Raw genomic sequence first — 12172 nt, forward strand, 5'->3', positions numbered from 1 at the left:
GGCCTAAGTTCTCAAACAATTGCTTCTCGGCCCTTTTATAGAATAAATTTTGTCAACATGGAGCTACTCCACTACCGTCTATAGCTTAATTAAAATTCGACAATCAGCCTCCTACAGGGCCCCTCAGTAACTGAAAAGTGTGGAAATGTATAAATAGCATACGATCAGAAAAATAGGTTGCCCTAGAATAGCTTTAATTTTCGCACCTGATTTTCAAGATGAAAATTTAAAGTGCATGGTGACAAGTTATAAAAAAGTTAAATCTTTCAGAAACATAAGTTATAAAAATTAAATTTTCGAGGGAAGAAAGTCGTTCTTTTTTTTTTATGAGAAAACTAATGATAAAAAGTAGCGTACGCGACATTCTTTCCACAAACAGAAGTAAAAATATTAATTTTCAGGTGCAGATCTGGTGAAAAATTGCATACACACTACGGAGGCAGGTTGGACGTCCCAATCCACGTGTTTACAACCCTCACTTTCGGCTTGGATAGGCAATTACACACGCGGATTGAAATGTCCTACTTTCCTCCTTAGGTGTGTAGCATACTATATTTAAACACATGACTTTAATAAAAAAATATATTTTACTTTTGAAAATTTTTTTCTATTGGATGATTCCCATTGCAAATTAACTAGACTAACATCAAAGTCGGTAAGAATGATTAGAATGAGAGTGAGTTCGTAAAAGTTCTTGAGTAATAGAAGACAATTCTCTGGATACTTGAGCTAAATCTCAAAAAACGGGGGATAACATTGACGACAAGAACGTCGGGTAATTGAATCCAGCGAAAGTTCATAGAACGAGAAAATGTCAAGAGTATGGGCGGGATGTAAAAGCTTCTACTTCAACTTTTTGTTTTATTTTATTTTATTTTTTTCTTTATTCTAGCAAGAGTGACGAAGGGGATAAGATGGTGAACTCTCAACGACTGAGTCTTACTTTTTTATTTTTATTTTATTTTTATCTTCATTCTACGTCCTACCAACAATTGAATATTCAGATGGATATATTAGCATTCACATAACGGAGACGCTGTTAGGATCCGTAGGATAAAAAAAAGTCATTAAAATTTTCGAGTATTTTCTTTTATTTGGTCACGCATTTTACGAATTAAGTTTATCGAATAAGCTTATACCAACACGCTGTCAAAAATAAACTATTAAAATTACTTGGAATATTTATTTTATTCGTTACTATTTAAATCTTATGTTCAAGAATAATGATTATAATATAAAATTACAGAAATTAAAATTTAAATTATTAAATATTCATGAAGTAACATTACTTTGTATTAAATTGTATTAAACCTTTTGAGAAAACTTTTAAGAAAATTAAAATTGTTTCCTACTGTGTAATAAATTAAATCGTTGAATTAAAAAAGAATCATTATACTTTTTATTTAGTAAAAAAAAAAAAAAAAATAACGAAAGTGAAGTAAGATAATTTTTTTTCTCACTTTTCATTTTATTAAGTGTAAAGTAAGACGAATTGCAACTATGGAGCTTTGAAATTAAATAAACCGTCCATTCGCTATTAATTTTTTTATTTCTGTACTTTCGTTTAACCATACGCCCGAGATAATTAAATTTTTCCATTAACTTAAAATTAAATGCTCGACAAACATATGCCTTTCTTAAATTTTTAGATAACCTAAAATATAGTGGGCTTCCTAACATTTACGTTCGCGAAAATCTGCCTCCGGAGAAATTCTATAGAAAAATTATAGAAATTCGGGATTCGATACTCCTTCCCGAAAAAAAAATAATTTTTTTTTAACGCTGTTATTAGACGTCTAGGTACCTTATTGGACTCTAAACATTAGTATAAACATTTTCGAATGCCAAAAGTACGCACCTCAGCCTTCACTTTCAAAAAATTATAAAGAAAATAGATAAAAAATTGGAACTTACTGCTATATGCTAATAAAAAATCTATAGAGGCCATGGTTTTAGCCAAAATCGCTGTCTCAGAAAATTTATCGAAATTTTATAGAAAATCTATGCCCGAAAAAAATTTTTCGTCTGCCTACTGATTATTATCTTATATTATTTTTGAAGTTCTTTCAACGTAAAACAATCGCAAATACTAAAGGAATAAAATATTTTTAGTTCTAGAATATTCACAGAAGCTTGTCCTTAGCATCTCGATGTAAAGTCGATATATTGTCGATGGTCTTCTCGTTTGTGGGTCTATCAGTTAATTTATTTTTTATTCTGCCTACCAATTTTCATTACACATTATTTTTAAGGCTCTTCAAATGTAAAATAAGAAAAACTAGAATTCATGTCACAAACGCGCGCGTGTCTCTTTTCATATATATTCATTATATGTAAATTTTTGTGTAAATTGAGTATATTTCTACACTGTGTTGCGCTAACCAGGGGTTCGGAAAAGAAGCTTCACATACATTTTATCTCCTTTTTATTATAGGATGCTATCATTAAGTTATAAATATTTCTAAGGGTAGCGCCAAGTTAGGTTATACACTAGGTTTTTTATTTTCAAATTGATTTTTTTATTTTTATTTGTGTTAAAAATAGGAAAATGAAGCATATAGTGTTTAGAAGTTCAATGAACTGAAAATCAATAGCGTTTTAATTTTTGTTATTATATAAAAACAAAATCACAGTAAAAATTTTACGTTATAACTACGTTACCGTATATATTCATCGTATTATACAGACTACAATCGTACTGCATCCATATATTCATTGAATATGGACAAAACTATATGATGGTTTCTGTATTAGATACAACTGCGCATGAAAGGATGAGATGTAACCAGAAACGCGAGTTACGATGTTTTACTATTATCCCGTAATATGCCATCTTTTATCACACAAAAATGGAAGGTTCGATGAAAATAAAAATAAAATTATTGAATTTAAAATCTGAGATTAGAGAAAAAATGAAGCTTGTTTTATTTAATCAGTAGTAGAAATGATTTAATTTAAAAATACTTGTTTACGTCAACTTGAAGAAAGTGTACCAGTTTATACTGAGACGACAAAAAATGTTTGTTTTTAACGATTGATTGCCTCCTCGAATTACTATCTCAACAACAAGTTGAGTTGAGAAATAATCCTTAATAAAAATTAAAAAAAAAAAATAAAAAAAAAGAAGAAGAAGAAACTTCAAGTGTTAAAATAAAAAGAAGAAACGTTTCCAACGACACAACGGCAATTTCCTCCGAATTTATCATCACTAAGAAAATAAAAATAAACATGGTTGTGAATATATATATATATATATATATATATATATATATATATATATATATATATATATATATATATATATATATATAAAAGTATTAAAAGAGTTTTTAGTGAATTGAAAAAGCTATTTTCTTACTTTCTCTTAAATATAACAACAATTGTACTCTGAAACAAATCTAACTTCAGAGCTTTCACGCTGGTTGTTTACGTCTTAAATCTCAAAGTTTTAACTGGCATTACAAAAGTCGACTGCTACTAAACTCAACTCTTTAATCCTTATAACCTACTTTAACTCATGATCAAGCTTTCATAGACCATATAACAAAAAATAAAAATTTTTATTTCAAAAACATAAACCATGAATTCAAAGTTACTGATTTATGAGAACGACAATCGAATACAAATAAAATTAGTCTTTATATAAATTATTAGATTATTAATATACGAATTTTAAACAATAATTCTATTATTTAAATAAATTAGCAGTTCGATTGATTAGTTTTATAATTTAATCGGTCAAGCCTAGATGAAACCCTATCACAACAATTTGCGAGATATTTTTATTTCGCGAAGAAATTTTATTTACCCACATATATTTTTTCTCGAAAATAGTCAGACACTAATTCAATTAAACGACTCATTTTTATAAACCTAAAACGATTAGCTTAAAAAAAATGAAGAATTAATTTATTTCAAGTTTATACAGTAAATTTATTCAGTGACAATATAAAAGACAAAGGTCTGACTGGAACATGACCTTTTCTACTGCATTACAAACTTATACGAATTTATGTGTACTAGACCGATTAAAAAAATTGACTCTTTTTTTTTTTCAAGGACATACACTCAAAATTTTTAGTAGGATAAAAAAAGACCCCTGTCAAAATTAGAACCCTTAATATTAATATTAAATACTTCTTGATTGCAATTTTATATTTCCCATTGAAATTTTTTTTTTTATTTGGAATTTTTTAACTCATAACTGATGAGTCATCGGCTAATTATTGTACCAAAAAGGTCAATACATATTCATGTTGGAAATGGAAAGCTCTTTAAAAAAGATTCCTTATAATTTTTCGATAAATTTACTCTTTCAAAAGTTATTCAATGTTAAATTTGAATTCATGGTAAATTTCAGTATTATTTAACATCTCTGAAGAAAATATCAGTTTTATCACAAAATTTCATAGAACTTAATTTGTAGAATATTTTATTTCCAATAACTCATTTTTTACCAAGTTTTTGAAATTCGACAGTACTCTTCATTTATTTGCATTTAAAAGTCAATTCCTCAAGAGAAATCGTGTTCTGACCATTTTTGACCAGTTTAAAACCCGGGAATAATAGATTTTTTGACTACAAGTTATTTATATATAATTAATAAAGAACACAAAAAAGAATCATATGCTTTCTTACGTTAAGTTGCCTATTAATCGGATTTATTTTTGTTCAGAAAATTTTATTCAAAATTAAGTAAAATGTTTCTAAGCAAAAATTAAAAATATTAATCCATAATTTTCACTCAACAAAAGCATAGAATTCTTTCATTTGACGGAGCTTTTTTAATTACTTCCTATCTTAGTACAAATATAATTGTTTCATACTTTTTATAATTATATATGAATGTATAATATTTATTTTTGTAATGTATTCTTTTACATTATATATTTTTTCAGCAATGATTTTATTAAAAAGTACTAAAATCTCTGATAAAACAGCGATTTTCAAATTTAGAGAAGTTAATTGGACTTATGTCGAAAATTACTAGCTCTACAGTCATGGCTTACATAACTTTTTGGTAGAAAATTAAATTCCCTATATAAAAAGTCCTATTCAATTTTGTTGTAAAGTTAGTGGTTTACGAGTAAAATAAAAAAAAAACTATAAAGTTCAGGAAAAAATTGGCTTTAAGATTTTTTACCGGTGGGACCGGTCACAAAGCATACATTGGCTCCATGTACTTTTAAAGAGAAAAGATTACTTTGTAATTTCCACTTATTGCCGATTAAATATTATGAAATGCTGCAAGCTGTAGATAATTGTAAAAAACAAAATCATTAAAATTTCCGTACTTATTAAATGGGAAAATTTCAAATTCATTTAGCGAGCACTTAAATTAAAATTATCTCATCTTTAGTGAGAATTTTTTTTTATATGTTTAGAACATTATTCCATCAATGGACCAGAAATAAAAAAAATAGTCGTTTCAAATGAAGCACCCATATATATATATATATATATCTGTGTGTGTGTGTTTAAAGGTACAGACGATCTCGTATCCATTCCATGATTCGCAAACAATGATACGAGTCTACCGGAACTGGCAGAGAAAATACAGAGACGATAGGTATAATACATATATATATCCATACATTATGTATGAGAAGAACATAAACTCACAAATATATATAGGTATATAGATATAGATATTGAGACCCACAAACTGTCGTATCAATATCAGTTACCAATGTATCCATCACGTATACTTCCAACTTATCGTTTTACTTTATTTTTCGTACGTCGACTTCACCTATTCCATGCACGTATCAAAAAAAAAAAATCTTTGACCTCTCTTTGTCAGCTATTTAATACTGACAAAAATAATTTATTAACTTTCCTTTATTTTCTACATCATTAATTATTATTATTATTATCAATTATTTTCTAATAAATATGGGCAGATTTGATTGATTTATGAATGTTGTGGAGAATAAAATAATAAATGGAAAATGGAAGAACGAATAAATGTATATAAGAATAAAAGTAACTATGTAATTAAAGTAGTCTCTAAATCTAATCATTTATCAGGGTGATTATAATTCTTGTTCTTGAATCTAGATATGTGTATTTCGTTTTATAATGTTACCGCAATGTGAATTTATCGTTGCCAGATGGCACTGTGGGATTCTAACTCGTGTTATCTTTCCTCGTTACAGATACCCTTAGTAATTTTAGACTTGATATGGAGCTTTTCATCAAATAGTAATTGTATATCTAACATCTAGGATTAAATAAATTTATTTATATGAATTTAAAAATTTACTCACCGGAATAGAATATCCTTGTTTTTCTGAAACAAAAAATAATTATCAATACTTTATTTATTTACAACTTGAGGTTCGAAATTTATTTTATCAGAATTTTTTGGAAAAATCTATAACTGTGTCACGATCGGAGAGAGTGAAGGCGACGGGCGAAGGGTTTATATTAATTAATTATTTAGTAAAACTACCCACAATATTTATTCTATTACTCAACCAAGGAGCCTTATAGGACCGTCAGGTGGCTAGTGTGAGAATATTTAATATTTGGCAAGTTTTGAATACATTTTGAATACTAAATAAGTCTATTTCGTATCGAGCGGAGAAGTATGATAGACAGTCCCGATCGTTGACCTGCGTGGCTTTAGGGTATGTCAGGGATTTTAAAGCGAGAGGAAAGCAGGTAGGTGAATATAGGTCCTCGAGAAGTTCCTGTTCTTTTATGTCAGTCTCTTTCTATACCTGTTGACTTAAGAATGTTAGAGTAAGAGGTATAAATAAGAGAAAGATGATTTAAAAAAAAAAAGAAAAGAATCTGTATATTCTTATAAAATTATAATGTTGTTTTTACATGTATGTACTAAAATTAAACAAATACAATTAATTTACCACTCAGCTTGAGGTGGTTTACAATCTCGCTAATCACGCTCTCTCACAATTCACCACTTTGAATTTATGATCGCGGAATTGTTTTTGTTTGATTCGCTGGTACCCTGCCCGTGGCTTAGGGATTTTATTCAGCGGAATTTGATGCACTTTTCGGACTCGGAGCTACTGGGGTGCCAAGCGGATACTCTCTCCTATCTGTCGAGTACGAGTATGAATATTTGATTTTATTTAGGATTTCGATCTAGGAGTCTGGATTCCTAGGCTATAGACCGTCACGAGACCGATGATCCTGGTGAGTCAAATCGGCCGCGATTTTTACAAGGTTAAAATCTAGGTATTTGGTCAAGGAGCCCGATTGCCTAGGCGGTGCCTCGGGTCAAAATATTTGGTCTGATTTTAGTCTAACTGCACTGCATTTAGACTAATTGGTCTGTATTTGAATTAGTTGATCTATTTTTGATCTTTTATAAAAATTTTAAGCTGTTTTTGATCTGATGTTTTAAAAAACAATTGCGATACAGAAGGACAAAACTAGATTAATTCTGGAACTTAGAAAAATTTTGATTCTGAAATTGTGCGAGGACAAAACTAGATTAAATCGTGGACTTATAATAATTTCATTTATGTCTACAAAAAATTTATAAAAAGTATTCTAAGATCTAGAATGGATTTTTTTTTGTTTACTATTTACTTAGTGTCTTTTGTTTAAAAATGTCGGCAGTTAATGATTATCTGACAGCTATATTTTTTAGTTGTCTTGATAGAATATTAATAATATTTAACGAAAGTAGTATAATTGCCGTTAAAATCTCAACAAAAATTTCTTCAATTCACTGAATAAAGTCGAAAAATATTCTTACATTAAAAACCGTATCAAAATATTCCTCTGTGACATTGTAATACGAAATAGCAACAGCACGTTTTGAATATCAAGAAAATTTAATTAATCCTCTATATCTAGATGTTTCCGAATCACTTTCCATGAGCAGTAAGTTTAATTGAGCTTTATTCATTCTTGTTATTTTTAATGAATTATGTAGTAATTAATTTTGTCCATAAATGGAAATATTAATTTTTTTTTTAATTATTTTTTGAATTCAAATTTATTGCTTTTATATAACGCTTTTAATGAACCAAAGAATTGAGAAAAAATTTTGTCACGTAATTTTTTTTTTTAAATTAAGATAACTCAGTGTCGCACAATCTTTGAGTTTCTTAGAATAATTTATTTTTTAATTGCAAGGTTTTTCACCAATTATTTTTTAAATTAAGATTCTCTTTCATTTTGAATATAAACTTATAATAAAAAATTTCTGTATTTATAAAAATATCTAACAGATGATGATAAGGAACTGAATGAATTGGAGGTAGAAGAAGCCAGAGGAAAATAGTTGATTTTTCTCAGAATGTATGTTCAAAGAAAGTCTCAGTTACTAGGATACACTATCAAAAGAAAAGAAGGAGGATGAAGTTAAGTTATTTTTAAGTAATGTCTATATGTTAATTGAGGCTAATTTATTTATTAAATAAATATTGTTTTATATCAATGTGTAAAAAAATATCAAACTTTCATTAATTTTTTGTTTTTATTATTTATCATTATAATTATCAAAAAATAATTTTAATCTGTTTTTGATCGAATATAGATCAAAATCAGACTAAAAATAATAAACAGAAAAAGTCAGATTTTGATCTAGATTATAATAAAAACAGACTAAAAATAATTGACAGAAAAAGTCTGATTTTGATCTAGATAAGAATAAAAAAAGACTAAAAATTATTGAAAATAAGTCTGAAAATAATCTAAATAAGGAATAGTAAGGGCAAAACTAGATTAAAATTCACATATCAATTAAATATAAATAAAAAATAAAATTGAATAAAAATAACTTAAAATTTTTAGTTGATTAAAAACAGATCAAATTTTTCGACCCGGGTGGACCGTCATGTGGATAACGATTAAGATTTTATCTCTGATTCGCGGTACTAGTCGGACTTGGGCCGATAGAACTAATCGGAGATTTTGAACTTATAGAACTTTGGAGCGAGAACCGGCAGAGATTATTTAGCGAGTGACTCGAGATCCGACAGAGGTTAGTTTTGATTAGTGATTGACTACCTTCGTTAGATTTTCGGCAGTTTATATACTCTAATTTTGGTGGGAAAGTCATATGTTTTCTTATGCAACTAACCGGTCCATCTCATCATTTCGGACAACAACATGATGAGTAAGTACATGGATCTGGTTTAGGTACCTTTCTAAAAATTAGAAAAGTTCATATATGGAAATTGAATCATATTATTTTGTGTAAACAACAACGGATGAGTAAATGCTCTATTGGAAGTACATAGATCTGGGTATGACTTTCGAAATGCCATAGGTGACTCGGAATATGGAAATGAGATGGTCATAGAATCTTTGTATATGTTTGAATTTTAATTAGAAGTCCGGGGCACACGGACAAGTGTCCCGCTGAGTCGTAGCCAAACTTGTTTTTGGGTATTACGCCCGTACACACACACACACACATACACACTCTCTTATAACTGTATTGTAAATAGATGTATGCAGGTAAGTGTGGATGCAAGATGAGTATACGGCTAAGTGACGTAGTTGGGTTTGAGACTCTTTCCCTTTTGATGGAGAAAGAGAGAGACAGGCATATTATCATATCTGCCGATCTTTGTCAATTCTTACTCATCGTGCACGCACTTACATAGGTAACTGCGAAAGGTGAAAGGATCTCAAGGAGAAGGGTTGGGATGTAGTTTGGTAAAACTTGCTTGAAAGAAAAATAAAAATGGTTAAATCGCGCTATGTATATATCGATTGTTACAACTGCATCAATTCCTGACTAGAAATAATCCCCGAACATGCATGAGGACCCCATTGGGTATTGATGGGGCAAGCCCGATAGGGTGATCCCTATGATTAGGATCATGTTGGGAAAACCCGATGCTAAAATTAATGACTCGATAATGGGTTTACTCGATTGGGATATTTATGGGAACTTCTTGGGATGACCCAACGTCAAAATTAATAACTTGCTGTTGATCGTACCCAATTGGGAAATAATCGGGAACGCGTTGGCGAAACTAAACATGGAATTTATAAAAAAAAAAAGTTTTCATTTTTAAAAATTAAAAATAATTTTTAAATGCAAAATATTTACGTTTTATAGATTACAGTTACCTTACAGTTAACCTTTACAGTTACAATACCATATAATTTAATTGATAAAAATAAAGTTTAATAAAGTTCTAGTATAGTGAATATAGGTTATAAAAATTATGTCTCGTGCAAAGTAAGAATTTTTAGAATAATTCCTTTTTTTTTTTTTTTTTTTTTTTATATGACAAAATAACAGATAGTATTACGAGGAGCTCGTGATGGGGATGGCCATCGTCTTCTTCGAAAATTGAATAAACAAAAAAAAATTGTACTGGAATGAGAGGATTTAAATAAAAAATTTATCTAAACAAATTTTTTTGTATATTGGGATTTTATTGGGCTGGCCTGAAGTTTCTGTAGGGTGTACCCAATTGGAACTCTATAGGGTATGCCTAATTCGGAAACAGTTGGGTATACCCTATTGAGATCCAATAGGGATTACCCGATGAAGATCATCTTGGGCTATGTGTTACATCATAACGTTGTTCCCAATTGGGAACCCAATTGGATACCAATAGGTCTTACAACTTGTTTTCTAGTCGGGTTATTTAAAAAATTAAAAAACCATCTAGAATTCCCCAAATAAATTGAAAACTTTTTTAATTCGAGAATATTTTGTAGCATTTCAAAATCTTCTGGAGTACTCCGGAAAGTATTAGGAATGTCAAGAAAGTTTAAAAAGTTTTCTCAAACATTGGAAGATTCTGGACAATTTCATAATTTTTTATAACACTTCAGAAAATTATTCAAATCTTCTAGAATATTTTTTTTAATATAAGCCATCTATAGACGACTTTAGATAATTTTGAATTGGAGAAAAAAAAGTGTCACTGATAATTTAAAACACTAGTTTGATTAAAATACTTAATAATAGAGATAATTTTTAACTTCCCGCTATGAAAATTTCAAATTTTCAAAAAAAGGAAAGTTACTGGTTTCGGTCCGATTTTCAAAAATCGAGTTTCCATCAGATGTCGACGTTTTGGAGTCCTAGGAAGCGATTCTGACTATTTCCAGATGGACGTCCGTGTGTACGTATGTGTGTGTGTGTGTGTGTGTGTGTGTGTGTGTGTGTGTGTGTGTGTGTGTGTGTGTGTGTGTGTGTGTGTGTGTGTGTGTGTGTGTGTGTGTGTGTGTGTGTGTGTGTGTGTGTGTGTGTGTGTGTGTGTGTGTGTGTGTGTGTAAACTTTTCTTGTCCGACGATATCTTTGGAACGAATCAAACGATTTGAACGTACTTGGTGGCAATCGAGAGGGCTCACCAAAACTTAGAATTGATTAGATTTTGGAGTAGATCGGTTATGTAATTTACGAGTTATACGAAGAATAAAAATAAAAACAATTTTTGTTTTATTTTTTTGCTTATAACTTATATGTAATCAGTTTCAAGTCTTGTTGAGCTCTTTTGATTGCCACCAAGAACGTTCAAATCGGTTCATTCGTTCCAAAGATATCGTCGGAGAAAAATTACAATTTTTCAGTGAAGGTATGTTTTACCGGCCTAACAAATTTTTGAGCTCGAAGAGCTCCAAAATTCACAAGTAATAATGTTTCCGAGCTCCCTGAGCTCGGAAATAGCGGGAAGTTTTTGGGCTGGCCCGCAGGGTCAGGCGGTTTTCAGATTTTTTATTTACATTTAACTATAATAATTCTATTGTAGATTTGGGTAATCAGAATAAAAACGAAAAAAAAAGTATTCGGTATTATGCCAAATAAAGCAGATGTCACGGCAATGTTTTCTAAGTACTTCGTTCTTTACACATTAGAGCAGTAGAAAAGCGAATATGGTACCGACAGATCGTTTATTCGATCGCATCTGCAAATGAAACTACAATCGATTAACATTTTTAATCTTCTTAAAAAAAAGTGTAGATAAATAAATAATCAGCCTCTATCTGTTCATTTTAATGTTAAATAAACGTTAAATAATCATCGCATTATAAAATTGGATAGTGAAGACAATTTTCTCAAAGCGGGGATTTATAATTGTTGATGAAAAAAAAAAAAAAAAACAGAATTCTAAAATCCAAACGTGCACTTGCTTGCTCATTAACAAAAAATATAATAATAGTAATAATAATCATAATAATCATATGCAGCTGCCCGACAGATAATGTAGGATATGTAAT

The 12172-nt window shown here is 29.5% G+C and overlaps 1 protein-coding gene across 3 annotated transcripts in view; it reads right to left on the bottom strand.

The window, feature by feature from the left end:
• Window positions 1–12172, bottom strand: part of LOC103568660 (protein-tyrosine sulfotransferase) — a 184675-nt gene that overhangs the window by 113210 nt on the left and 59293 nt on the right. For all 3 annotated transcript variants that reach the window (XM_053742787.1, XM_053742788.1, XM_053742789.1), the window contains one exon: window positions 6270–6292. The gene's annotated coding sequence lies outside the window, so the exon portion shown is untranslated. The remainder of the gene's footprint in view (window positions 1–6269; window positions 6293–12172) is intronic.

The sequence above is a fragment of the Microplitis demolitor genome, chromosome 2 (assembly GCF_026212275.2).
Source record: "Microplitis demolitor isolate Queensland-Clemson2020A chromosome 2, iyMicDemo2.1a, whole genome shotgun sequence".
NCBI classification, from domain to species: domain Eukaryota; kingdom Metazoa; phylum Arthropoda; class Insecta; order Hymenoptera; family Braconidae; genus Microplitis; species Microplitis demolitor.